General features: G+C 48.3%; 1 protein-coding gene and 1 long non-coding RNA gene across 4 annotated transcripts in view; one reads left to right on the forward strand and one right to left on the reverse strand.

Annotated features, from left to right (window-relative positions):
- The window catches only part of KCTD16 (potassium channel tetramerization domain containing 16), a 57,573-nt gene that overhangs the window by 23,321 nt on the left and 10,187 nt on the right, over nucleotides 1-24,065 (reverse strand). The gene's annotated exons all lie outside the window — the stretch shown is intronic.
- LOC311444545 lies at nucleotides 14,986-20,202 on the forward strand. Its single transcript, XR_014697935.1, has 3 exons — nucleotides 14,986-15,055; nucleotides 18,721-18,803; nucleotides 19,573-20,202. It is a non-coding gene; the product is annotated as an uncharacterized lncRNA (long non-coding RNA).

A 24,065-nucleotide genomic window follows, 5' to 3' on the forward strand; every position in this document is an offset into this window, starting at 1 on the left:
CTTTTGCTCCACTGAATTCAGTCACTTGCAATGGTTTGCTTATTTTAGTTGAAAGAGTGGGAGGAAAAACTACTCAGCGTACACATCTGTGGTTCAGTTACATCAGAGCGAGCAGCAGCTCCCAGCTTCCGAGCACTTTAATCAAGGCAGCCCGAAATTGCCATCTCGGGGCCGACGTGGCCAGCAATGCTGTACAGTACAGCCAGGGCAGCTCGAGGCTTGGTGGGAAGAGTCATCACCACAGATTTTATTCCAGGGCAGAACAGCAATGGGCATCATTTTTAAAGTCCTCACTTGCCATCCTCATATCTAGGTCACGTACAGCATTACTCCAGCACAAACCATCTATAAAACCCGCTACAACAGCACTCGCCGTCCCAGCTACTACTTACAGGCTCAGACACCTATTGTCATTTCCAAGTACAGACACTTCCATAGAAACTCAGGTTTTGCCCTCTTGGGAGCAGAGTCTGAGCATGCTTTACAGGGCTGTCACTATCGCAGCATTTTGAGGTGCCCACAGGGAAAAGAGCAGGCTGCTGGCACCACCACCGCGCGGTGCTTCCCGGCCGCAGGGAGCGTTGTGTGTCCGAACGCTGCCCGGGCCCATGGCACTACTGGCCCACGAGCCCCAGCAGCGTACAGGAAGGTGTCCGCAGGGCAATTGCAGCGTAGTTTCTCCTGCAGACCATTGTGGATGTACTTAAAGCTTTCAATGCAAACCTGCTCAGAACAGCTGAATTTTCACAGAATCGTTTAGGTCAGAAAAGACCTCTGAGATCATCCAGTCCAGCCGTTAACCCAGTACAAAAGTCCACCACTAAACCATGCTGCCAAGCTCTAAATGATTTTCATTTCTTGAAAAACTCCAGAGATGGTGACCCAACCGCTTCCTGGGCAGCCTGTTCCAATGCAGCACAATGCTTTCAGTGAGAAATTTCTCCTAATACCTAACCTAAACTTCCCCTGGCACAAGTTGAGGCCATTTCCTCTTGTCTCATCACCTGGATTATCACAACTTTTATACTGCCACACAACAAAATCTAGACCATGTTCAGGGAAGGTGCTTGAGGAGCCTCACGATGTGAAGAGCTAATCCAGGCATGTAGGGGCTGCACCTCAGCATCACCCCAAGTCCCCTTTCCTGCAGTACCAAGTGGGAGGTGACATCAGTTTGCAGCAGGCTGGGAATCCAGTTCAGTCCTAAGGAACTTCAAACTTTCCTCATATCCCCCCAGCACAGACTGAAACAAACAGCCAGGAGAATGCCCCCAGGCCAAACTGCCCACTGTCAGAATCCTCTCAGTCACAATAAAAACCTTAGTGCTGGCTGCAAACAGAATGGATCTGATCTTATTGCACCGCTTGGTATATTATACCTGTCAGAAAGAATCTAAGAAAAAATTTGCCCTTTTCTGAACAGAAAGATAAAGCAATCCAAGCATTTAGTTTTAAAAAATAAAAGCTTCATACAAAAATCTGGTTTTCCCCAGAACCATCTCAAAACAGATGTTTCTCCAGAGCAAGAATGGGAAGTGACACAAGAAGCTATAAATTGCTCTTTTCAGAGTGCACCTGTATGGTCATTTTTATCTGAGGCATAAGGAAGGAAAGGCCGTCGACACGCTGGATTTTCAGTGAAACATCTCAAGAGTACATTGAGCTAGAAATGAATACACAAGCTTCCCTCTAGCAACAGATTGCTTTCTAATTCACAGAATGCAAATGCAGATGCTGTTCTTGGCTCTCGACCAAATTATTGCACAACACATTTGTTTCTACAGTAGCAGCGTTTAATACAATAACAATAAAATGGAAAATAATACCCAACATCCACCTGTATGTGTCTAGTTTTGTCGTTTCTGCATATGATGCTCCCAAGATCCCAAACTCCAGGGAAAAGCCAGCCCTGTGGAGATCTCAGGCTGCCCAGCCTGGCAGAGGACAAAATTTAACAAACACCGCAGCAGTGTGCACACCTCCCAGCACCATGGGAGCCCATTCCTCAGAGTCATTTTGTCTAAGGAGGTACCTAGAGTAAAGGCCGCCTGCCTCCCACATCTCTTTCCCATACCAGCTTTCAGAAAACCAGACCCCCACCAACATGAGCAGTGAGTGCTGGATGTACAGCACGAAGGCACAGGTGGGTCGGTGGGATTTTGGTACGGCAGCTTGGCAGCAGGGCGTTCACAGCCCTTTGCTCTGCTGCCAGCCACGAGCCCAGGGGCAGTGGCAGGGAGCCCTCCTTATGTTGTCTAAGAACCAGGAGTGTCTATCACTGCCAAATAAAGAAATTTAGAAGGAGAAAAGACTAACAAAAGGCACGTTTCCTTTTCCAGAATGACTCCAACAATTATCTGAGGCTAAAACCCCCTTGCAAACAAGAAATAGTAAGTGAGATGCAGCATCTTGCCTTTCAATAACAAGCAAGGGGAGTTGCTTTCATTTTCCACATTTTCTACATCTGTCCCTGCCCATTTTCTGAAAGTTTATACACAACATGTAATGCACAGGACATCCTCACAACTGCACTGGCAGAAACACCACAGGTTCTTTCAATTTACGCCATATAACATTTACTTTATGCACATTTTATCACATATGATTTAAAAACGAAATCCATTTGGTGCTTGTGTTCCGAATCAACCCAATCTCTTGATCTTTGAGGCCCATCTCATGAGCACTCCTGGAGCTGAACCCGGAGCCCTCCAGGTGAAGCATGGCGCTGCCTCCCTGGCCCGCAGGCAGCCGGCTGCAGCTCAGCGCCATTGCAGCTCCTCCACTTATAAAGACTGCTGTGCAGATCAGTAAGAAAACATTTGATGGGTACTGTCTGAACCCTACAAATAATTACTAATAAATATATCAGCTCAAAAAGAAATTAAGTCCCATATAACCAGTCTCTTGGAAGAGATGAATCGGCTTATTTCTGCTGAAGTCAATGAAGATACACTAATTTACACAGCTGCTAATGGCATCCAGTTTCTGAATAGTAATAAATAGTCTGTTCTTTCCTTTAAACAAAAATGCATTACTTGTTGAAATATAAAAAGACCTTGCTGTATTAGCTACTGCGTTTTTTGCCTACATGAGCGGCTGCCTTATTTCTAAGCCAATCAGCCAGAGCTGTTCTCTGAATTCTTTGCCTTACATAATACCAGCTCCACTTGATACAGCCTTAGCGAAATCAATATCAGAAAGGCAAAGCGTGTCCTATTTTGGTCTCTGATCAATTCCCCTTTGTTCTCGAGCTCCCTCTCACACCCTGTTGTTCAGATCCTACCACAACCCTTCGGCACTCCCTCCCTCCTCGCAGGACCACGTTCCAGTGGGTGGAAGGGAGCACCATGCTTCCAGCGCTTGGCCCCATCCTGTGGGGCCTTCCTGCTTCACAGGGACCAGACTGATTTCCCTGCTTCACCGGGACCAGGCTAAGATTTGCTTTTGCCAAGCATCCCCTTCCCCAGCCCATTCACACACCCTGAGCCAGCCTCAGGAAAAGCAGCCTCTGCTCCGAGGGACGGCATCGCCTCGGCAAGCGTGGCAAGGGAGGCAGCTGGTGAACTGCGAGGAAGGAGTCCGACGGGGACCATTGCACGTTATTAATTAAATCTAACGAAACCTCCCACATTTTATGGCCCTGTGAGGTCTACCACAGAAGATTTCACATCTATTTTACTAGCTTGAATTACAAACACTGACAACGTGATTTAGGAGGACGAATGCTAAATGCTCCGCCGCTCGTGATAAACTAGTGCATATCCTAACAGAAGACATTAACCAAAACCAAAAACCAGCATAGCGCAGGCAGACACGCTTGCTGCTGTGACAAACAGCCCTGGCTTGCCCTTCCTGGTGGCTGCATTTTGTGTTCTTAGCTCTCCTGACCCAGTGGTCCCAGCCTGACCACAAGCGCCGGAGGCAGCAGCGCCCGCGGTGCCAACCATCGGTGCCTGCTGGGCCCTGCGGGGCACGACCAGCCCAGGGCTGCACCGAGCCCTGCCCCTCTTCCCTGACTGCTTCCTGAGGACCGGTCTCCTCTCCATCTTCAAGTTTTACAGAAATGGGAACATATTACACCACGTGATTATTCAATTACAGGTAGTTAATGAAAACTGAAATTAACACAAATCTCGAGGTAGCACCCACAAATATAACAGGGAACGTTTCCACATAGAAGACGAAAGACAGCTTATACTCTGTTAAAACGTTTAATGTCTGCTTAACTAAATTTATCCAGATTAATTAATTCCTTCCCAATTATTAACAGCTTTTTCTTTTGTTTCCTATTTCTGGTGCTACATATTCAGTAATTATACATACATTTTGGTAATTTTTTTCTGTCTTATACACTGTATTTTTAGTCTTTCTAAACCTGTGAAATTCAGAAGAGAGAATGTAAGTGCATTTGCATCTTTCAGAAGCTGAGATGCTGATCTTGGTTTAAAAGACAGAGTACAAGTGCGCTGTAAGTTCAGGGTGAGACCAAAGCCGCTTCCTGAGCAGGTCTGTGCTCTCCTGGGCACTCAAGATTCAAGATGAAACTAACCTTAAATAGTGACACTGCCTTTATATTTTTTTTTAACCCAAACTTAGAGAAATTCAGAAGTTTAGCTATGAGAATTAAACGTGGAAATTAAATGGGATTGTGCAATTTTCCTCTGCTCCATTTTTGACAGTCAAAGAAGCTACTGGTAAATTTTTGGCAAGGTCTCACCGATTGCTACGATGACGTTTGTAAGGACACGTTTCATTCTCTCATATCAGGGACCTGCTTCTGCAGACCACTGAGGCCGTGCTGCAGTGAAAGCACACGCTGAGAGGCCCCAGCAGGTGCCTGTGTGTCCCAGGGTGAGGTGGGGAAGCCGAACACCCCCGGGCACGGAGTTAGGATGGGGGCAGCAGCAGCATTGCCGGCCCCGCCTGGCCCCGGCACCCCCAGACAGGTCGCTGCCATCCTTTTTAAAAAGACATAATAGATTGGCTTTTTATTTCAGAGCAAGATCAGAGTGGGTCTAGTTGTGGAGAGGAATAATTAGGCATTTGCAGAGAAATCTGAAGGGGCACAGAGATGAGGATTTTATCGCATTTATCACAGCTACAACATTATCTCTGCGCAGGCAATGGGAGCTTTAAACTGAGTTTAAAGTCTTCAGTGGGCTACAGAACAAGTTAATAACAGCTCATAAGAGGAGGTGCTATGTGTAATTTGTGATCTTTAACCTATTATCATAATACGAACCAATTATCAACACAGAGGCAGAGTAATTAGCACAGCATAACTAATAAAACAGGGTCATCAAATGAAAATACAAGATAATTACATTATGTAACTATACAGTTGAAAAAGCACAGAAAGTAAGGAAAAAGAGTTATGACCACGGACTCATTAGGCTGACTGGAACCACGGTGACACACTCACAGTAAAACAAAGCAAGTTCCCCCCCAGAAGCAGCAGGAAGGTCGCTATTTGTGGCTGACTGGGCGTTACGAGGGGGCCTTGGGGCTGCACTGACCACTGCCTGGCCCAGCCTGCTCCGAGCAGAGCCCACCCCACAGAGCCCGTAATTACCAGCTGGGTGACCCAGAGCTATGGGCACTGACAGAGGTACTGAGGGAGTTGTGCTGTATAAATAACATTCGTACCTTTGGCTAGCCATGCTAGCTTTGTGGGTTTTCCACCAGGCACCCAAATTTGCACAGCTGTGAAATAAAGAGTGCCTTGGCTCCACGTGCCAGATTGGCACCGTGCAGGGTGGGTGGATGAACCCCCACGTGTGGGGCTACGGACCAGCTACGAGACATCTACAGAGGCTGCACACAGCCACACTGCTGTCAGGATGACCCAAAAAGCAGGAGGCACAGACACACAGGCAGTGCCCTGTCCCAGGAGCTGATCCCAGCTCCCACGGCTCCAGCACACAGCCCAGCTCCCTCGACAGCCAGCATCTCCCCACAGCAGATCTCGAATTCATAACCCAAAACTGCGACCTGAACAAATTGACTTGGAGCATCTATTCAAAAGCAAAAATATTTACTGATGTGTATCCAAACACAAACACAGACTAAACCTACAAATCCCCACTTGCAGCTCCACAGGCAGAGGCAGCCCAGCCCGGGCACGCTGCTGTCCTTGAAATGGAAACCGGGTGAAAAACTCCGGTAACGTGCCAGGACTGCACAGGTCTGCACCTACTCAGTGCTGCTTCTCCCGCACCTCGCACCACTCCCTGTGCTGGTTATTTCCTGCCATCTCATTGAAAAAGGGCTTGTATATACACAAACATACCATTTTGGAGCAGTTCCATGGGAACTGGACTGTCTTGCTTTCCCCAAAAAGCAGCAGGAGCAAAAGCTGGCAGGGATGGCAGCGCTGCCGGGGAGCTCCCCCACCGCCAGCAGCTCTCACCACAGGGCCGACCACCTCAGCATACCCCAGGTACAGCTGATAAAGTGCTTCAGGCCTCCTGCCTCAGGAGGACTTTCCCCAGAAAACAGTTTTTCCCTGTGAGCAGGAAGGTTTCAGCATTCATACAAATGGAAACACTGAAAGGCTGGTGGGAGCCAGGAGATATACAGAGATACACAGCTGTACTGCAGACTGATGTTGGAGATACACAGCGATACTGCAGACTGGCTTGAAACATCTGCCTGTGCAGAGCCGCTGTGCCCAAAGCCCCCAGTCCCCGAGCCAGGTGCCACAGGCTGAGAGATGATCTCAGGGCAGTGACTTCACGGAGGAGAGGCAGCCCGAGGAGTTGGCACGGCCGTGGTGCAGCAGCCGTGACGAGCAAGGAGACAGCAGCACGATAACGCAACCGCTGTCCTGTAGCAAAGGTGTCCAACAGAGAACCCCATGATGTGCACACGCCCACCTCATCCTGGGATGAATTACACTTCATGGAGCGCATTTCTACATCTCTGCAGCTCCTTTTGGCTCTCAAATACACCCTACCATCACCATTCCCTACAATGTTTCCCACAGGCAATATACTGCATATATTGTTCATGCTCATCATGTACATAGTACCAATTTCTGCAAGCAGGGACAAGAATTAAATCAACTCTTTTAAGCAGAAGAGAGGTTTAAGAAACCCTACTCTCATTTTAGGGCTTGATGATCAACGCTATGGGAACAGATAGCTTGTGCATGTAATTATGGCAGTCATAAACATAACTGCACTGACCGCAGATGGAAATGAGCTCATCAGCCTAATTGGGCATCCCCACAGACCGCCAGGGGCTGGCAGGGGTGTCCGAGCTGCCGGAGCACTCGGGACCTTGCAGCCGCCCCGCAGAGCTGCTGGATGCTCCCGGACACAACACACCTTGGCGTGCAGCACCCCGGCCCGGGACAGGTTCAGCTTCCAGTTACACAGGTACAGACACAAAGTGACACCATTGGTGTGATTTGCCCAGGAGCTGCTTCCAGACCTTGGAACAAACCTGCTGCCTGCTGCACATCCTAGGCGTTCAGCCCTGCCAAGGCAAGGACTTGCCCCAGGGCCAAGCACAATGCCCCACACCAGAACTGTTGCCCTAACGCTGACTCAGGGCCGAGGAATCTTCCCTCTGTTCCACTATTTCCCCTGGCTCATACATTACACCCACACTTGTACAGCTTTTTACTGGCAACATCAGTTTTTCCTGATTAGTTTGCTCTGAACTTTATGTCCAAGCGAGTGATAAAATAACTTTACACTATCACCACTACCCTGTTATGGAAGAATTTATGTACACAAATATGAATTATAGGTTATTTACATTATTTGATTTAAAATCCCACCAGTAAACCAAGTCTAGAGAGTGCTGGGGCCAGAGAAGCAGGGGACACACACGGCTCCTCCCTGCCCACACCAGGGCAATCCTGGGGGTGCCGCAGCAGTGGTTCAGTGGGGTGCAGGCAGGGGCAGTGCCCACCCAGGGCACTGGGCTTTGCTGCTCCCACAGGGGTCTGCAGCAACACCACAGCACCAGGTCTGTGCTTCCCAAAACCCAACCCAGTGCTCACCTGGCACAGCGTTTGCAGGGCACGGGGACCCCAGGGGTCAGCGCAGGCAGCGCGTCCTGGCCTTGCTCCTGGCTGAGAGCTGGGATGCTGGATAGCAGGAGCCAAGGAGGGAACCGAAGGGCTGAATGGCATGGTAGGCATGCAGAAAACATGTAGGAAATTTAAGAGACCTTATCACGAGTCTGCTGAGATCCTCAAAGACTTTATAAGCATAAGGTCTACTGCGATGCCTGTGGCCTTTCCACAATAACAGCTTACAGGCATTGATTTTTTTTTAGATCCATTTGTCCTGAACACTTGCTAGGGTTATAAATGCAAATAAAAACAGAAAGAAATGGAAAAACATTTCCCCGGCTGTTAACCAGAGGGCATGTTCACCTTGATGGTATCGACCTGGACTGCCCGGCACGCCGTCTGTGGAGCGAGGACCGCACGTCCCAGCCTCTCCCTGCCGGCCCAGGGCAGCCCCAGCCCCGCAGCACCCACATCCTGCCCCAGCCAGCACATTTAAAATGTGGGTGGCAAAGCAACCTGCACCAGGAGCATGTGGGTCCCCAGACCATCACCAGCCTCGATCCCAGCCCCCAGGCTCCCCCCAGGAGCCTCCCATCCCACCGCAGGGCAGGAAGCCCGGCCGGCAGCCCTGCTGACACAGGGATGCAGGCGGCTTCTCGCCGCTCCCCTGACCTCCACACATTTGAACAAGATCTCTCCTGCAGCCTGGCATTTGGAGAATCCTCTCCAACACTGTTGTTAATTTTCTGTGCAGTTCTCAGCAAACTGCCTGGTTTGCCTTTGCTTCTCATTTGCCTCTGCATAATTTCCTCCACCAACACATCTTTAATTAAGAATTCTGTGTTGATGATTCACAGGTGCACCTTCCAGCTCCACACACTTTCAAACAAAAACCTCACCTCCCTCCATCCCTGCAGAGGTCAGTCCCTCAGGGCTGGCTGAGAACTGAACTTGTCTTCTTGCTGCGTTCACCATGCACTTTTTCCCCATCATTGTAGTGAACATCACAACCATACGAACAACTTGGGTTCTTGCTCTGGGATCTTCCTCAGCTTGGGTCTCCCTGCAGCCCCCCACCCTGGCTGTATCTCCAGGAACATAAGCTGCTGCCCGACCTCGCTCCTCCTGCCTGTAACAGAGTCTGTGGGTTGGAGCCACAGCACGTGGAGGGGTGACCCCACAGAGAGCTGGGGAGCAGCCCCTTGTCCTGACACCTGCGGGCAGGGACCGATTTGGGAAGCCAGCTCCACAGCCTACACATATCCCTACGAACACCCAGCCTGCCAGCCTTCAGTAGTGCTGCTCTGGGGACCATCAGCCAAGTTATCTGCTAATTCTGGCTGTCACTACGCATAGGAAGCAAAAAAGAGAATGGCAGGCTGTAAGATAACTCACTTAGGACTCATCAAAAATTGTGGGGGGTTGTCTTCACATTTATCCCATGCAAGTAAAAGGAAAACTAAGCTTTGGCATCTTTAGCATTCAGAGGCCAGCATCCAAAAGAAAGGATGTTCCCTGTGCAGCACAGAAATCTGACACAGAATGAAAGAGATGTCAAAAAACAAAGAAAAGATCATAAACTGCACCGGGTGGCCAAGGAGAGGGGAAAGGAGAAGGAAAGAAAAATGAGAGTTGCAAAAGGGATTCACAAATGGCATCGGTTTCTGTTTCTTTAAAAAATATAAATAAATAAATAAATCACTTTTAGGACTGAATGTTGTTGGACTTTGTGCTGTAAACATGCTCCCAGATGTGCCAGGTGCCTTTTCTCTGCTGTCCCCACTCGCTAGGAAGGCTGCAGCCCCCTGGGACCAGCAGTGCCGCAAGCAAGCGATGGGAGAACATACTGCCTGGTGCCCTGCGTTCACCTTTCCCAAGATGGAAACAACCATGGAAATTTTGATTGTTAGGGTGAGAAAATTGTTAATGATGTGTTGATGAACATGCAGTTAATTTTCCAATACATTTCCTACAAACTGTTGCTTTAGGACTTTTCCCCAGAGCCCAGAAAGCAGCTTTAAAGAGCTCCTGTTAAACAGTGCCTACTGCTCTGGGACCAGTAAATAAAGTGTGTTTGGGCCATGTCTGAGTGGGCTGGGTGATCTCTGTCTGAGAAATGCCTTCCCTGTCCCAGGGCGAAGGCAGGGTGGAGGCTGGGGGTCAGATCCAGGGCCCGTAGCAGAGCAGAGGGGCTGCGAGCAGCCTCACTCCATGGGGTGAGCTCTGAAAGCAGGACCCACCCCGAGAGGTGCCTGCTCCCAGGACCAGTCAGTGAACTCCCAACACCAACAAAATGCCTCTCCAGTACTGAAACAGAACGTGGAGATCTGAGCTGGGAGAAGAACAATGTTAAGGGATGGGCTCAGGATAAAGCAGATGCTTTCCAGCCAGATGTGAGCACAGCAGAGGACAGGCACTTCCACATTCCTGGCTTTTTCTGAATGGGAAAGCACCAACGTAGCCATGAAACCCATGGATAAACGGCTCAAAAATAATACAGCTTTCCAACATAATTTGTACTGCGTGCTGCAGCTCACATGTATTATGCTGAGGGATTGCCGATTCCCCGATTTTCTAGGCTCCTTAAGCCCACAACAAAGAGCACACGTCAGGGATTTCACCGCCCGCAGTCAGCAGCAGCAGCTCTTCCCCCCGGCTCAGCAGAACCCCGCTCTGCCCTTTGGCTGTCACCAGGCTCACACCACGCAGCCAGCACCGTGCAGCCACCGCGAGGCACCGGGGATGGGCACACGGCCCCCGGCGGCACCGGGCCCCGAAGACGGGCAGGAGGGTGCCGGGGCCAGGGCACACGAACAGTGACAGCAGAAGGTTTTTATCCGATTTTCAGTTTTTCCCACCAAAAGTAATGGGGCAGAGATGACTAACACGGGAATAGCACGAGCCGATGGCTTCCCGTTCCTTCCAACATGAAGAGATACCAGCTACAGCACATTTTGTCCTTGTGTGTCACTCAGAATTACTTGGGCACGACGTTTATTGCCATGCAACACAAACAGTGCACGGAGGAGCGGGGGAACAGTGACATTTGTTTTTCTACTTTGGATTCAATTTTGCTTATAAGACTGCCCAATATCACAATCCTGTTGTTGTTTTTTTTCTTTCTTTCTTTTCTTTTAAATAATCATGGTTAAAACATGAAAAAAACACTTTTTTCCCTTAAAATTAAAATTCACTGATGATCCACACTCAGCACTTAAACTGCTTGGTTTTGCTCATCATCATCAAGAAGTATTTGACTGATAGAGCTGAGTTTAAACGCCCTGATTAGCACATGAAATACCATAAAAGAGCCAAAGAAAAGCAAAGCTTCAGATCTCTCAAATACAAACACCCCAAATAAATAGACCCTTGGTGTTGGCAAAGCTTGTTTGTGGGGTATTCAACTCCAGAGAAGAATCCCCCCCAAAAATAGGGGGTGGAGGGATAAGCTTCCAAGTGCCAGCAGTACATCAGCCACTAATGGAAATGGACCTGACAAATCCAGGTGGGAACAATCCCATGCTGACTTCTCTCGCAGGGAAAGCACAGCCCAAGGGGAAGCAGCTAAATAAATTCAGGGGGCAGCGGTGGAGAAGCACCTTTTGCTCCTCTCTAGTCTTTCTGAAGGATCTAAATAAGCACAGCAGAGCAAAAGAAAAAAAGACCTCATTCAGTTTTAAAGATATTTAAAGCATGTTGTTCCTAATGGATTATCATAGTTTAAAATAAAACCAGCTCCGACGTATTCAGCTGAGCCGCGTCCCATAACACCAGGCGCTTTTAGAGCTGGCCTCGGAGCACTCCCATTAAAGCTCCATCAAATCATTACCATCAATTTGGCTGGGGGCAGGGTTTTAACCTCAGAGTGCATAATTTGGGGGAGAATTCAGAAATCTCGATGTAGCTTCCTACTTACTAAGGGTAAGTTATTCACGCGTTCTGCTGTCTCCCGCTCCCAGATGTATTTCTGGGATATTCACGAGTCTGAGTGTCCGTGGGCTGGGTTTGAGAGCTCTGCCCTTACTCCCCATGTGCACAGTTGTTTTGGTGACATCTGGGCCCAAAATGGACGCGAAGAGGACTTGATGTCCTCCAGGACACTGTTATAGCTTCCAGCCAGGCTTTGTCATTCCAACAGTCCTGATCCAATCCCTGTGGGTCCCTTGCAGAGACAGGGTGGGGGGCACAGGGCTGCAGTGTCGGTGCCCAGCCCCTCCGGCACCCCCAAACACCACACTGCCCCATCCAGAGCGGCCTCCGCAGCCCTGGTTCTGCAGAGATGTACAACAGGGTCCCATTTTAATTTCATCCTGTGGATCAAATAATTGTTTGGATTTTAATATTGAGTCTACGTTTCAGTGATTTGCATTTAAATGTGTTGTCAGAGAACTTCCAGAAATCTTTAATAAGTAGGGTGATTTGCATTTTAATGTGCACTTAAAGAATTTCAAGAAATCTTTTCATGTGAATTGTGTTATCTGAGCAACGCTTACATTTGAGGGGGATGAGAGCTGCCGGTTTGCTAAGTCAAAGTCAGAACTACTTTTTGGAGCTAGCCCGGATTTACTGGACTTTGCTTGAAAGAGCCTCACTGAAAACAAGGCTGGCTGGGAGCTGGGCAGGCAGTTGCAAGATGTGGGCTAGCGCAGGGGAGGCTGTGGTGATCGCACCTCCCATCCCATCCCATCCCATCCCATCCCATCCCATCCCATCCCATCCCATCCCATCCCATCCCATCCCATCCCATCCCATCCCATCCCACAGCAGCACGTCTTCATGCATCCATCGGTACCAGCAGCATGGCTTGAAAAGCCAGGGGAAGAGTTTGCTTTTCTGATCATCAGTCTGAGCTCACTCTTAAGTATAAAAACCTCTCTAAGCTGATGTTGAAACAAGCTCTTTCTCCTCCTTGCAATAGCAGCAAAGAAACCACTGCTTTGATTAGATTTTCTTATTAAAAAAAATAAATTTGTACGTGGCTCTGGACTACCTTAACAGAAAGTCAAATTTCTACACTATTCAGACTCATTATGTTCTTACTTAAGCACTGTCGCTCATTTCATCCATTGCAATTTCATCCGCCGAAATTTAAGTTACATGACATTAACTCGCATTTCTAGGTTATGAGAACACAGACAGCAGGTCCAGTCCCTACCACGACACTGCAACTGAGCTTATACTTAGAACAGACGAGCCCCAAATGCACACACAAGATGTGAAGCCCTGGGGCAGCCCGGCCATGCTGCCCAGCCCGCCTCCCCCTGCACGCCCCCACCACGCCGCGGGGCCGGCCGGGCTCCCTGGGGCACAGCCACAGCACACAGAAGACACGGAGCTACCAGTGCCAATAGAGCCTGGTTTCAATAAAAAGATGGAAACAGACTCGTTACTAGCAGCGGGTGGAGGGCCTCAAAGACTTATGGATGGTTGTGTCCAGAGAAGGGCTCTGAAGCCGGTGAGGGGCCTGGAGCACAGGTCCTGTGAGGGGCGGCTGAGGGAGCTGGGGGGGTTGGCTGGGGAAGAGGAGGCTCAGGGCAGAGCCCATTGCTCCTACAGATATCTATCAATAGGACAAGAGGGAATGGCCTCCAGTTGCGCCAGGGGAGGTTCAGGTGGGAAATGAGGAGATGTTTCTGCTCAGAAAGAGCAGTCAGGCGTTGGGATGGGCTGCCCAGGGAGGTGGTGGAGTCCCCGTCCCTAGGGGTGCTCAAGAAGAGGTTGGACGTGGTGCCTGGGGACACGGCTCAGTGGGTGACAGTGGTGGCAGGGGGACGGCTGGAGCAGATGACCTTGGAGGGCTTTTCCAACCTCAGTGGCTCTGTGGTTAAAGTCAGCTCTTCCCAGGTACCAGGAGTTACTCGCAACTAAGCCAACGCTGGTGGGATGCAGGAACACTGTCCTGGTACTAGACAAATGCAAGGCTGAGGCATTTATCAAAAATAAATGACTTTAGGAAAACAAGACGCTTATTTTTAGAAGACAGCTCACTGCTGACAATGTTCCCATCAGTGCTCGTAGCTTCCCTGGCTCCCAGTGACTCACGCCGCTTTAGCCCTCTCCAGGGGCTGCCAGCACACAGCAGGGACAGCACCACGGCTGGCCCCTGCACTGCAGCTGCAAATGCAAACTTCTGAGCTGAAAGACAAACTGGAGAGCTCAGGTTCAGCCCCTTGGCTGTCCTCTCCCAGTCTGAGGTTTGCTAAAATGTGGAACGTTCTTACCCTATGCACGACAGAGAGATTTGTAAGCTAAATATATGCACGGGTGTACGCGCTGCTTTCCAGCAAGCGTGCTTCCCCAGCAAACCTGCAGATATTTTGCAGTGCAATCAAAAGTTTAAAAAACTTCAATTAGCCAAGTGCAGACATATGCAAGGAGACAGCACATAATTAGTGAAAAGCAAACTAGATACTTTGGAACTTAAATGATCTAACGCATAATTGGTACATAAGTAAGAATATTTGTTTGTTTATTCTACACGGGGTCACCTACTGCTTCCACCGAACAAAGCTGTCGGTGGTTTTAAAAGGAGTAGGCTTCTGTTTCTTCAGCCAATTATTTTCTCACCAGAGATCAGAGCATCAATAAAAAAGAACAAATAAACCGGTTTTTGATCAGCTGAAATATTGGTTATGTGGGATTTTTATCATCTTCCTTATTGCGATAAACATAAACAAAGAATCACATATGTACCAACACTGCCAACTCTTGTAATTTCTCTCAGCACTTTATGACAGCTGATGTTTATGCTCATCCACCTGTCTAGAGACAGGGTAGCTGTGGGTTCGGAGGATTCAGGATTTATTTTTAAGAACAAGTGTTGACCCTAGGTTTACAGGAAACACCTGTAAGCTTCCATCTTGGGGCTAGGTTCCTAGTAAGGGCTAGTTAATCATGGCAAAGGCAACACAGCCGCTTCATGAGGCACCTGTTTTATAGGCACAGGCTGCTGCGGCTCTGGCTTTTTGGAGCAGGTCAGCTAGCAGGAGAAGTGTTGTCCCCAGTGATGGAGGGCTTCTGCTCACTCTTGTAAGTAAATCCCATGGGGCATCAAATGAAAGCGGCTGTTCTGTGTCCTTTCAAAGATCCATCTGACTTGTTTCTGTATTTCCTATTACCAGTAACCAGTGATGCACCAGAGAAAGTGCATGGGGTGGTCTTTAATGCTTGATGGCAACTTGCTAAGGAGAAAGCAGGAAGCCAATGTAGGGTCTGCTTTATCCTGCACTGCAGTAATGGCTCTAAGCACAGGGAAACCTTTCTTCTCTCATTTGTAGAAGCTAGCTCTGTATTTCTGTAACCTTGTGAGATATAAGTGAGCACAGACCTTGTTTGGCACTTCTGGGACTGGCACCAGCACAGGCAGTGTACTGCTATCTTGGGCCTGAGCCCAAAGCCTCCCGGGGGTGAGCAGCACCACAGCCACTGCCCTGGGCACCCTCCTGCCTGTCCCTGTGGCTCTCAGCCCTTGCCTGCGTAGCTGTGGCACTGGGCTCTGGGTCAGGAGTGCAAGAAAAACTCTGAGTGCTCCCAGGATCTGCAAGGCACACAAAATAAAGCTTCAGATATTCAGGCTAATGGAAGGACTCACTGAAATGCAGTTACACTCTCGATTTTCCAGTACTAGTGAATGGACACAGCAACCTCTCTGATTCCAAAACTAGTAAGATTTCTGTGTTTATACTCAGGGCCTTGAGATTAGTAGATGCCAGCAGCTGCTGAGCAAGGATTAATCAGGTGGAAGTGGCTTCCTTTGGGAACATACGGGCTGTGTTCCTGCCCTGCAGAAGGGCGTTGCTGTGTACAAGGCTAGATCCAGGTGGACATGGTCAGGACACTTCAGTAAGGATGTGAATGCTGTACATCCAAACAGCTCTTGGCAAGCTGCGTCTTTGTGCATTTGTCAAAGCTGATGTGTCCTTCAGAAGTGGCTGTGTCACTACGCCAAGTCAGTGCTGAACGCAGTGGAGCGTATGATGACAGGCAAAAATACGGATGAGCACTCTGACATACATACGGGCACCTCCTGGTTTGCATTTTCAGCTAGAAGTACGGGAAAATGCTTTAGATTAAAAATGCGATGTCTGGAAAGGTCTATAGCCTCCAGGCTCCTCTCAGCCCTGGCGGTGATGAACTGGCTTCTGCAGAACCCCACAGGGAAGGGGAGGAGATGGGCAGGACTGAACCGAGCGGCAGAGCACAGGCACCTGCCCTTCCAGCAGTCTCCTGCCTCGGTCCCTCAGCTCCCCAGGAGGAAAGGACACAGAAGGGAAGAGCATTTCTGGAAAGGCTGTTGAAATATCCCTGACTTCAGTCATGCATATTTATGAATTTGGACTTAGGGTATCGCAGCTGGAAAATTGATAACAATGTTCTAGCAATGAGCACTGTTTACATAAACAGAAACACAAATGATCAAACATCCAATAACCTTATGCAAAGCAGTTTTAAAGGAAATACTTTTTCCTAACAAAACATTTTTTAAGGTTTAACTTAATCTGTTCTCTTCAGTTACTTTGTCTCTTGGGAATAAGCACATTAAAACAATGACAATCTGAACAAGCAAGAAAAGGCATTATAGTGTCATTATCAATACAAACCAACTTAAAATGCTTCCCATATGTAGAGGAGAGCTACAGCGTGATTGCAAACAAAATCTCTGATCACTTTTCCAAACAATGCCTAATCTGTTCTATAGCCACGGCTCTGTGGAAGCTGCATCTGCAAACAAAAATTACAGTATGTAACTAAAGTTGTCACCACAGCTGAACAAATACATTCTAGCTAATATTTCACTTATTTCTCTGTTTTGGAATATATTCAAAATCAGGACACAACTTGCAAATGTCTTAATCACTGGTTCTTTTTCCGGGTTCCTCCATACAATGCTTCCCTGTGCCAATTGCTCATGAGCAGCACAGGACAGAAACAACCCTGGAAGGCCAGAATTCAGACTGATGAAATCCGGGTGCAGGAAAATCCTTCTCCCCAAGGTGATGGTTTGTTATAAAGCAGTACAGCAGACACCCAGAATATGGTACCTGAATTCAGTTGTGGGATGTCTCCTGTTTTTTAAATTCCTGGCTATATGGTGTAAGCAGTTGCCCTGACATGGATCTCAGGGAGCAGTTTGATTTCTGAGCCCTTGGGATGCAGGTGGCGTGGCGCATGGGAAGGTCTGCATGCGGATTGCTCGCTGCCTGTCCTAGGCTTGAAGAATAAATGTGCCAGGAGCATCTGTGTTAGGGGTGGACTGCTGGACGTGCTCAGTTTTGTAGCCTGAGGACTCTGCCATTGCCTGTAAGGCCCCTGCTGAGCACTAGTCAGGGTCTTTCCACCCAGACAGAAGGACCCTAAATGTGGAGACAGGAGCCTCAGTGGTCAGAGGGAAAGCAGGGAGGTGGCTCCTGCCTGCGAGATCAGCGCTGCAAGGAGCACACGATGCTGCCTGGCGGCCTCACACACAGCAGGTCTCTGTAGTGTGAAAAGGAACCAGAGTGAGGAGGGGCCGGGGGGCTGAGGCTGTGGCTGCTGGCACCAGCTGGGGACACAGCTCCCGCAGGGCCGCATCCTGCTGCAGGACCTGAGCTGATGCCAATCTTGGGGGAAAGGGGGGGAACATCCTTCACATCCCACAGCAGTTTGGGCTCTGAAGGCAATGCTTCAAATGTGATGTGAAAAGCAAAATGTTAGTAGTCCAGAGCTCCTTAACTTCCCCGTTCAGAAGCAGCAATATGAACTTTCAAACATTTTCCCTTCTGGGGGAGAAGGTGGCCGGGTGTGTTACCGCACGGTGCCCTTACTCTGGTGCTGCTCTCTCCAGTCCCAGTAACAAGGGGAAAAACACACTGGCTACAGTAAGGAAGCAGCTGTGAGGATGCAGTGATGTCAAGTTGCTTCCATATACAGTCTTGTAATGTTTTTTCATGAAATATTCATAACTCGTCCCATCCCCATTAGTACTTCTGCACCTGCTGGAGCTGTGGAGCAGGAGCGGTGCCGTGTGCCCTTGCCTGCTCCGCTGGTGCTGCGCAGCCACTCCTCCCTGGTGCTCCCAGAAAACACAAATTAGCTGAAACACCCCTGGCTACTGTGCAGGCTGCTCAGTCAATGTCATCTTAACCGGGATAATTACGGAAAATACTAATTATCAGTAATGGGTGGGAGGTTATGATTTCTTGTGCTCTGGGAGATCCCGAGAGCCCTCTGCACGTCAGCGTGGCTGCCCTGAGGGATGAGCCTGGGCACTGCCCCTGCAGCACCCCTGGGAGCAGGACAAAGGGGAAGGGTCCCCACACCCCGGGCAGCGCCACTGCCTTTTGGGATGGGAATGGCATCTTCTGAACACTGCGGGCCCTAACGAGTGCTTGGGGCTTGTTTGCATGCAAGAGGAATGAGCAATGGCAGCAGGCATGAGGGAGGATGAATGAACCTGATTATACCTACACCTGCAACTGTTGTCTTTGCCCTTACGCCATATGTTTGCCTTGTCTTTCGTGGAAACCTTTTCTGCAGCTGTTATTGCCAGGATGTAAATGTGAAATGCATCAAGGACAGGTAAGAGACCAAGATTTATTTTTGCTGGTCCAGTCACTTGGCCACAGCCAGACCTCAGAAATGCATTCCCTTGTTAGCAGTAAGCCTGCAGGTGCTTGCTCACAGAGTTAACCCTTGGGGCGTGTTCCTTTCCTCAGATGAGAGATCTCACCTGCCTGCAGCTCACTTCAAAATCTTCAAAGCCCTTTCGCGGATTATGGGACACGAGGCCAGAGAAATGGTATGGAAAATGCACACAGGTGCTTCATGCAAAGCACTGATGTCTTTGCATGAAAATCAGTGCTGTGTGGTGGGTGTGAAGTGGTTCACTGAGGGGCAGAGGCTGAGCAGAGCCAGGCACTGGCTGTGCCCTGAGCTGCACCCCTTACCATGGGTCTCCTGCTCTGTGTGCGGCACCAGGCCTGGGGGAATCAAAAGGGCCACTGGGAAGGAAGCTACCAGTACAGAGAACGAGGAGTTTTAGGCAGAAGTAGATGTTTTCAATCTAAAGTTACAAGGAAAAGAGATGAGAACATGGGCACGTGTGCATGCACACACAGAAAAGAAAAAAATGACAAGGAGAGAAATAATAGCCAAAAGTAATTTGTTCCTAACCTGTTAAAAATAAAAATAGCTGGTGAATAAGTTCACTACGTGGACCATCTGCATTTCATAAGCATAAGTTAAAATCCTGACACCATCTGTTCAACTGGAATTTTAATACTGTACCAATATGCCAAACCACAATTACGTTAGCAAGGACAGCAGCCTCCTCATTTACCAGCAACTCGCTGCCATGCTTTAATGAGACGGGGGACCTAAAAGCAGCCAACTGGGAGCAAAATGAAACGGGCTGCTTGCTGCTGCCCCTGGTGTGGGGCGGGCAGGCAGTGGGACCCGGGGAGCCGCCCTCACAGCCACAGCGTAACCAGGTGATGTGGGCAGGAGTTGAAGACTAAAAAGCAAAGAGAAGAAAGCCTCTGGATTGCCACAGTGTAATTTGTTCGCAGTGCCAGCAGTGCATGTGCCATCCCACAGAGCTTGCTGCCTTGGTGAAGTCCTTCCAGAGGAGAGATCCATCATGGCCCGATGGGGTCCGAGGCAGCTGGCACAGCGCTGCTTGTCGTGGCTCGGAGCTTGCTACCTGCCTGGCAGCCGCCTCTCCCGCCTGCGTCTGTCGCTGATGCACCACAGAGATCCTGGTTGGCACCATGGATTCGGGTTGAGTTTGAATTTGATGGCAAATGTAAATTTTGTGAAGTGTCTAAAGAAAACCCTCTCTTGATAAATGAGCCAAGCAAGATTTACACCATCCTTTAACTAATTAGTCCTAGGGAGGCTGGTGAAAGCCTTTGCAGAGTTTTTATTGGTTCTTGTGGGGAAAAAATCCATTGAAAAGTGGAAATTAATATAGCATCTGTCAAACCTTCTTCAGTGACTTTTTTTTTGCTTAGCAGTAGTCTATAGTTACAAGCCATACATCATGTTCTGTATGTCTTAGGATCAATTTCTTCAAGCAAGAAACTTAGAAATGTGTTCCTTTTCCACTGTAAATGATGTAAAATGAAAGAAACTGAGGCAGGAGAGGTGAGGAAGGCAAAATACTGACAAGTGAATAAATCTTAAAGACATAACACAAACATTTTTTCCTGATCAATGGAACTATATATAAGCATGCTCATGAAATTTAATTAAGTTCTGCGCCTCAAAGAAATCCATGTGCAATAGTTCAGTGTAATTATTTATTTACTGTCTGCCATGTAGCTTTTAGCTTTCATCCAGAAAATGATCGGTTTCTGCTGCACTTTCGTGAGCAGGTGCGCAGCAAGGAGGCAGCAACTCGAATGGTTTGTGAGAAGGTTTCCTCTCCTCTCCCAGCCTGTGTGTCAACTGCCTGCTCACGAAGAAAACCTACGGCTGTGTTTAGGCACACTTCAAGTACGATCTGGTTTGTATCGAAGCCACCAGCACAGGTTTGTTTCTGTATGTGGATTCCTGCAGCTTTAGGCCCTGCACCATGCTGGCATGCAGCACCGTGCACAGCCCCTGCTCCCTGCCCCATGGTGCACAGAGCCCTTGGTGCTCAGCCCGCAGGGGGACACTTCCCCTGCTCGCAGAGGACCAGGACACATCCTGCACCACATCCTACAGCAGCAGCCCCTAGGGACGTGCTTGTGCTGCCACCAGCCGCACGCAGCAGCCCAGGAGGCAGCCAACCTCTTGGCACAGCACACGGATAGGTGAGTGAGCCATCCAGCCGCTGCTTCGTGCCCTTCTTGCCTGGGCGAAGGGGGCAGTTTCACTATTTTCCTTGAAGGCTGAGATTTTCAGAATCTGAAGATGTATGGATTTCACGTTCCTCGAGACAAAGCAGATGACTTTTTTTATCTTCTGTTTTTATCTTTCTGTTTCTGAATTGCCATGTTTTCGTGCAACAATTTTTCCCAAAGGAGAAGATGTTTAGATCCAGGATTTGGTTTCAAACCCCACAGGGGTTTGAATCTGTCAGTTTGGATTGGGTTTCCACAAACTCATCTCTTTGTAGGATGCAAATCTGTAGCATTGCATCCGTTCGGCTTGTTTCATCTGTAACACTAAGCCCAAAAGAAGAAATAGCTGAACAGTAGGGGGTCCTGTTTGGGAAGGAAATGAACAAAATCCAGTTCTGCTGCCAGCAGATGTGGATGCTATGGGAGCCGTGGCTTCTGCCTGTTTACATCCAGACCTTAATGACTCCCTGATCTTTGTCTGGGCTGGCAGAGGTGCCATGGCCTTGGCAGAAGCTCCCTGGGGAATCAGCAAGGAGCACAGTGAGCAGGGGCCTGGCCTCTCCCCAGCAGTGGGGATCTCACCGAGGTGTGGGAATCCTGCCCACAGACCCAGCGGGCACTGACCTTTCAGTCCCTTTGCAACAGACTGCAGCTTCTGCCTCCACCTGGGGGACTCTTCAAAGCAACTGGCTCTTTAATCAAATCTTTACTCGTGGAAGCATTTTCATCAGCATCCTTATTTAAATATTCTTTGTCTCATTAAAATAAGGGAGGCCAGCTTTCTATCTGCAGACTCTGCCCTGGAAGAAGGGAATGAATTATTCCTCAGGTAATATAAGTGCATTGACTTGAGAGAATAGGGGATTTGTTCTCCTGAATGCTCACAAATGAATGAAATCAAGCACACCTAGGAACGATTCCTGCCCAGCTATGAAACACATGCCTGTACATCCTGATAGCTGTGGTTTTACCAGAAAGTAACAGCACCTGGGGCCTGCACGTGGTTTAGGTTAAACATCTAAAAATTAAAAAGTTTAATCAAGCTATGGGTGCAGAACCCCTCTAACCTTACAAGAGTTTAAATGCCAATGGCAGGATTGAGAGAAAGTCATCCTATCCTGAAATGCCAGGAATGGCAGAGGGGTAAATTGGACAGAAGAAAAGCATTCAGGTTACAGCATGTCCTGATAAAATTAATGAGACTAAAGGAACGCACCTTCAGGAAATTGTCAGCGATATCTTTCAGATACTGACCTATCAAGAAAGCACAGCTGTACTTAAGTACACTGGATAAAATTATTATATGAAATAATGAGATATCTTCCATAACAAGTCTCAAATTAGCCAAGCTGCACAGGAGCAGCCACTTTTGTCAGTAGAAAGGAGCCTTACAGGGATAATGCCCTGCAGAAATGCTTGGTCCTTCAGCTGCATCCTTACTGAGCTCATCAAAGCTTTTGCAATTAACCTGAGGTCTTCGTATTTACTCTTCTATCTATCAGTATATCAAATAACGTTGCATATTATTAAAAATAATGGAAAAAAAAATCTTACAAAATACAGTACTACTCATGCATAAAAATGATATTACAACTGATCTGTACTGGGCCATTAATTCAGAAATACAATTTCCCCCCTTAATTCTACAAGAAGGTACTCATTTTTAAGGAAGATTTGTTTATAAACTAGGGATAAACCTTTTTTTCCCACAGTTATGCTGTGGTGTTGTGCTAAACAACCACCAGGCACTCACTTGAGGACCAGTTCCCTGCACAGGCTTTGACGATGACCTGACAGCTAAGAGAGAAACCCAAAGAAAGCTATTCATCAAATTCCTCCTTACTGGTGTCTGCATGTTAGAAGCGCGGAGACTTTATGTTTTCAATGAAGCATCTCATTTTTTTCAGCAGCCCCCGCCTTCTGCTTTGATGCCCAGCCTACGCTCAGTTGCCATATGACACCACGCTAAGGCAAAGACTGCAAGAGAAAATTCTAATTCGATATGAAAGCTCCCATTACCAATACAGGTGTTACATTTAGTTTAACTGAAGATCAGTAATCACGTTCTCCTATGAGTATGCAAACAGTAAATTTGTAAAAAGCCGCCTTCTCTTTCCAGGCTTGAGCTTAGCCTCTGTAATCCTTCTGTTGCTATATGGAACAAAATGTTCAACTTCCCCACGCTACAAGTGAAAACCCTGAGCTGAGAAAAAATCAGCTCTTCGTAGGAGCATAAATAAACATATTTTCAAGCTCTCTGATGGCATGCTCACTCCAGCTTTGCTCTGAGATTTTGGCCTTGAGAATATTTAAAGTGCAAAATTCAGCCAAAATCAGCATGTTCCACTGGGTTCTATTTCAGCCTGATTTAATTCTGGTGTAAAAATATATTCTGATTCAGTTTGATGGAAATTCAGTCTGAAGTTCTTAAAATAAGACTCCTCCAAAATACGCAGGGAGAGAGAGCTTTTTCTTTTGGTTTGGCTCCCGGGCCCTGGACAAAGAGGGGTGCAGGAGCAGAAGTGCTGCAGCCCCGTCCCCACGTGCAGGCAGAGCTCCGGCCAGAGGCAGCGCCTTCATGCTGCTCTTCCCTCTGGAGTACTTCTGGGCTGGGAATGCAGTAAAAACTTGGATTCATGCTCCTGTTTGAAATTAAAGATTTGGGGCTGTTGTACTTTTTTAATTTGGGGGCTCAGCGCTGTGGTGAGCTCAAGGCTCTCTGTAGGGGCCCCGAGGAGGCAGCAGGGATGCCGAGGTGCCGGGACACCCAGCCTCTGGAGGCATGGGCCAGTGATCACAACTCCCTCTAGCCAGCCAGACCCAGCGTTTGTGCAACCAAGTCATTTGTACGCAAGGTTCTCACAGTGGATTACAAACCAAGGCAGCCAGGGGTTTCTTCACTGCATTTTGGGTAAGGGAATATTTTAGCTGCCTTAGCAGCTAATCAATAAGCTCCTATAAATTGCTAATCACTGTTAGTAGATTCAGAACAAGTACTAAAAAAATTTTAACGCCAGTAGTTTATGAACCAGCTTCCTAAGCTCATCCAGTTATTACAGCTGCAGAGTGCTCACACCAACGCTCGGCTTATGGACGGAAGGTATTTTACATGACTGGTAGTCGATACAGAGCGGTCAGCGGGATCACACTCTAATCGAACAGTTTATATTTATGGCTATTTCAACAATGCTCATAACCAGCTATTGAAATGTAAAAAGTATTATCACAATTCC

This window comes from Aythya ferina, assembly GCF_964211825.1.
Source record: "Aythya ferina genome assembly, chromosome: 14".
NCBI lineage: Eukaryota > Metazoa > Chordata > Aves > Anseriformes > Anatidae > Aythya > Aythya ferina.